Source organism: Sinocyclocheilus rhinocerous, unplaced genomic scaffold (assembly GCF_001515625.1).
Source record: "Sinocyclocheilus rhinocerous isolate Xijiao unplaced genomic scaffold, SAMN03320098_v1.1 scaffold68, whole genome shotgun sequence".
In the NCBI taxonomy this organism is placed as follows: Eukaryota; Metazoa; Chordata; class Actinopteri; order Cypriniformes; family Cyprinidae; genus Sinocyclocheilus; species Sinocyclocheilus rhinocerous.
Window position 1 is genome coordinate 895575 of NW_015666487.1, and position 5636 is coordinate 901210.

The following is a 5636-nucleotide window of genomic DNA, read 5'->3' on the forward strand; positions in this document are numbered from 1 at the left end:
CAGTCAGCGGAGGCTCGCGAAGCGGAGCCAGGCGAAAGTATAAATCCCTATATATAAATAGGGTATAAAGTATAAATAAGTTCACTCTGCCAAAATGAGTAAATCATAGCAGGATATCTCTGCTGCCATGAGGCTGTATGAGATAAGGAGCCTGTGCCAGTCTTCTCAGTTTACAGTGAACTCAGCATTTTTATAGCCTAGTTTACAGTGAACTCAGCAGTTGCCTTGCTTAAAGGGGTCATATGATGCGATTTCAAGTTTTCCTTTCTCTTTGGAGTGTTACAAGCTGACTGTGCATAGATAAGATCCCTGAAGTTGCAAATACTAAAGTCTCAAAACCAAAGAGATATTCTTTATCAAAGTTAAGACTCTGCCACGCCCCCCTAAAACGGCTCATTCTAACACGCCCCCACATATCTACCCCACTATGTGGAAATATTTGCATAATGCACCCAAATGTGCACGCAAAGAAAGAAGGCGTGGTTTCAGTAACCGCAGTTAGTGTTGAAGCAGCCATGTCAGAGAGACGCTGTGTGTTTCTAGGTACATTTATTTTGAAAGATGAAGCTCGTGATTATGGTAAGGGGCGTTACATTTCCGACGCGTGCTTGCGGTGTTCGGCCAATCACAGTGCACTGGGTCAGCTGGCCAATCAGAGCGGACTGCGCTTGTCAAAGGAGGGGGCTTTGTAGAAAACGAAGCGTTTGAGAGAGGCGGGGCATAGAGGACCTACAATAATGTACAGTATTTGAAAAATAATGTGTTTTTTGAACATTAAAGCATGTCAACATATTCTGTTACACCAAATACACAAAATAATGATCTTTAAAAAAGCATCATATGACCCCTTTAATCTATTATTCATACACAGCTTCAATTATCAAAGTTACTTAGCAGAGAGATCATTGATGCTCTTTCATGATGCAAGCAGTAGAGAGCATGAATAATTGTTAGGCTTTTAGCATTTGCTTATTTATTCCAATTATATCCCAGACATATTAGCAGCCATTACCCAAGTCAATTAAATTTATAACACAAGTCAGATACAGTTAAACTAGAAGTACACAAAGGCTGATGTTACATTCAGCTAAGTTGAATAACTGTAACATTATGATATTATAATATAAATGTAACTGTGAATGAAAAAAGCTATATAATATGCATATACACAATATACAAATAATAGGCTACATTTTTATTTAATAAGTTACTTAATACAATGTATGTAGCATTTCTTATTTATAACTATATTATGATATATATCGTTACCGTGAAATAAAATTACTCATATCGTGATATAAGATTTTGGTGAACATCCTGCCAACCAGTAGCATAATACAATTTTATTATAAACTAAAACTAAACTAAAATTACAATTTTAGTTGTATTTTAGTCATTTTTTGCATGTTTTAGTGCTGTCAGACGATTAATTGCATCCAAAATAAAAGTTTACATATGTATATTTTTTTTTTCTTCTTAAATATATACATGTATGTGTGTGTGTATATTTATATACACATATTAAACATACACAGTACACACGCATATTATGTAAACAAACTTTTATTTTGGATGCGATTAATTGCGATTAATTGTGATTAATTGTTTGACAGCACTTGTGTTTACATTTACATTAAGCATTGTTACACAAAACAAATAATGACAAATAAAGTACAAATTAGTATAAAATATAACAATGCCAAATAAGGTATAATTATAAGGTGCCAAGTAATTAATCAAATAAGGTATGCATTTTGACACAAAATTTTTATTCAAGTTAAGTTTCCTTTCTGTTTTTGTTAAACCTGCTCTCCTCCTATGACTTCCTGTAGAGAATTCTTAAGTAAGGATGGCCAGTTTCCACAAACAGTAAAAGAAATGTCTTTTTGGACAGAAAAGACACCGAGTTTGTATGTTTTTGGTTTTCCCTTCCTGTCCATTCCTGTCATCACTGGACCGCAACCTGAACAATGGAAGAGGGTTACATCTTATTTGATTTAGTGTGTGGGAGTCTTGTTACACAAAACACACACACACACACTTTAGACCTCAGGCTGTAATGATCAGATTACACACAGAGGCTTTGGAATGAAGTATAAGACCTGGTTTCTATTAACCCTGATCAAGAGGGCAGTGTCATGAGTCTTGAGGGTGAACCGAGCTACCTGAACCCCAAAAGAGATCCCCTGTGTCAACTAACAATATGATCTGCTTCTGTTCCTGCTTACGGTGAAAAACATTTCAAGAATTGGACTGTTATTTAAATTCACAACCATTTTCAATATTGATGATAATAAGAAATGTTTTCTCAAGGATTGTGTGACAGGAGTAATCTGCTGAAAATTCAGCTTTGTCATCACAGGAATAAATTACATTGTAAAATATATTAAAATAGAAAACAGTTATTTTAAGTTATAAAAATATTTCACAATATTTACTGTATTATTTTATCAAAGAAATGCAGCCTTTGTGAGCATAAGAGACTTTTTCTAAGCTTCTAAAATGTTTCATCCAGGATCAAACATATGATATTATTGTCTGGCCTAATAGGTGTGATAATATGCTTTATTTGTACAAAATAGGGAAAGGAAAAAATGACAGATACTTCTGTCTTATTGGTAAAACTGAGACCTGCAACCCTGCTGATTAGAGTCTCTTGAGACGCAGAGAGGGCAGCTGTCACAGGGTGGTACATTGTTCACAGTCACCCACTGCGGTGGCCCTTATGACATTTCAGCTAAGATTCTATGGAAGTCTGCGGGTGGAGTTACTCTGGTTGTATACATCAATGCTCTCTCTTTTCTCTGGAACTCCATTGCTCTTTGTTAGAGTGATGTACTTTTGTTCTGTCATTGAAAAGCTGACTGCAAATAAAAAATCAAAAAAGAAAAAAAAATCACTGAATGGTGACCTGAAAGTGGTATTTAATGAATTTGTTACTCTCAACCTACCAAACTAAACTCTTGAATGACTTGGACAGCTCAACAGTAGTCAAAGATGTAGCATAATGTTTTTCTCCACTAGGGAGAGACTGAAGCTAGATAATTGACTTTTGAATGTTAATTTCTGTGTTAAGTGCATTACAGTTCATAAAGTTTCTGTAAGATTTTTTTTTTGTTATTGACACAAGTCTCTCTTGGAAAAATCCCCACCAAGCTGCATTTATTTGATCAAAACAGTAACAGTAATAAAGCAGCAATATTCTGAAATATTATTATAATTTAAAACAACTGTTTAATATATTTAATATGTAATTTATTCCTGTAATGGCAAAGCTAAATTTTCAGCAGCCATTACTCCAGTCTTCAGTGTCACATGATCCTTCAGAAATCATTCTAAAATGATTTGGAAAAAAGAAACATTTAATATTATTTTTAATGTTGAAAATAGTGGTGCTAATTAATATTTATTGTGGAAACTGATTAATTTTTTCACTGATTCTTTGATCAAAAGAAATAAAAAAAGCGTTAATTTAAAATAGAAATCTGGCTTATAAATGCCATGTTTGTGTCTTTGGGATATACAATGGTATGATATGATAATGTGCAAGAGGTGCATGTTTTTCCAGACTTCTGTGTCTACAATGAGTGATAGAGGGGGAGAAGGGGGAGCTGTGATCCAAGTTGGCAGAGTGGAAACATCAAGGCCTGTGCTGGACATGATGATGCTTGCAATCTGCAAATCTCCTGCCCGTCTGGTATCTGACATGATGGGGACATGAAACACAAGCTGCTGAATTACCCATCAACATCTACCACCCCCATTTTAGCAAATTTCTGTCAGTTCTGGGCATACTAAACAAAATAGGCCCTCTGAACAATAAGGAATTATGAAATTTGATTTAGAGAGATCAAGAGAGATCTGAAGGACCTTGAGGAGATCATGTCCACACTGTAAAAAAAATCATAAAATGTACGGTAAAAAAACGGCAACTGTGGTTGCCGGAATTTTACAGTAAAAAATACGGTAGCAACATTTTAGGTTTTACGGTTTAAACTTAAATTTACAGTTAAATACCGTAATTTCATTAACTGATATAATGTTAATATACCAACCTATTGAAGTACTGAAATCTGTTTTGTACCTTTGTAATACACTGATAACCACCAAATGCAGGTGGTGATGAGAAAATCACATGATGAATCAAAGCCCATCACAAGCAGATTTTAAGTAATAACATATATAGAAGGTGCACAGTGTAATTCACACAAACACTAAACACCATCATGGTGATACACATGAAACTGAAATAATGCAATAAACATTCATTTAACAACATTAGGTGTAACACACAACCCTAATATACAAAACTGATAAGAAAAAAAAGTAAAACTTAATAAAAAGCCTATATAGACATAATAAAAAAACTAATAAAATGACAACATGACTACAACTGTAACTAAAACTAAAATAGATAACTAATACAATTTTTACATTCAATTCACCCATAAACTATGACCTTAGGCAGTGACCCATAATAACTTAATTCCCCTGTAAGCCATTTTATGTGAGTAGTAGTGAGGCATTTCCAGACCACCTTCATGTGTTTTTACAGACATTCACAGACAGGTCACAGACAAGAGGAAGTCATATTGAACATCTGGAAAACGTGTTGTGAAACTACTGTATAAGGCATTTAATTCCTTTTTATGTCTAAAAAACAAATCTAATGTCTCAAAAACTGACATTCAGACTGTGTAGGAACCAGATTTTTCATATTCCTGTTGGAAATTCTGCTTTGTCGCAACAGAAAGCAACACTGCTTTGTCGCAACACTGGTACGACCCTCCCTTCTCTCCAAGAACTGTACTCATCCAGAGTGGCTTTATTGTACATTGTCTATTTTTATATTATTCTTTTTATTATCTGTGTCCTGCCTTGTCACTGTCATTCTGTTGCACTGTGGAGCTTCTGTCACTAAAACAAATTTCTCGTATGTGTAAACATACCTGGCAATAAAGCTCATTCTGATTCTGATTCTGAAATTACCTTCATATTTGCAGAACAGGGATAGTAGAAAAAGCAAAGAATTCCACTTTATCTGAGGTTAACCACTCTTAAAGTAAATGGCTCAGATTTAATAAAGTCCAGGCCTATATGTGACCTTTTAAATCAGTTTGTTTTTTTATTTTTCATTATTACCGTACATTGGGTTCAACCGCAACTGAAACAAATATGCTGATGTTTGTGTTGGCCCCAGAATTACCTTTGAAAAGTTTCCGGTCGGTTTCGTGATTTCAGACATTTAAAACTCTGTAGCAAAGCTGCCAATAATTCAAAGCTGTCAATAATTTCCAGACAGTTGTCGATAGTGCAAGACTGTGTCCATGGCAACAAGCCTGAGACGAGAGAAGAGAGCATCTGGCATGTCAACAAGTCCAAGAGTGGTAAAAACATGGGATGGAGGGGATGGTTAGTAGTGTAAAAATGTCCTAGTGGCTATTCACACATAACTAATTTTTCCATTCCACTGCACTACTTTTGCATTGTTTTCCTGTAAGCACACACTAGATGGATGCATTTGACCGTTGCACTTATCGTTATAGTTGTGGTGTGTATTGTTATCATTATAGCTATAAAAATGTCTTGACTTTGCTTTTTTTGTCTCACATTTCAAAAAAAAAAAAAAAAGCATT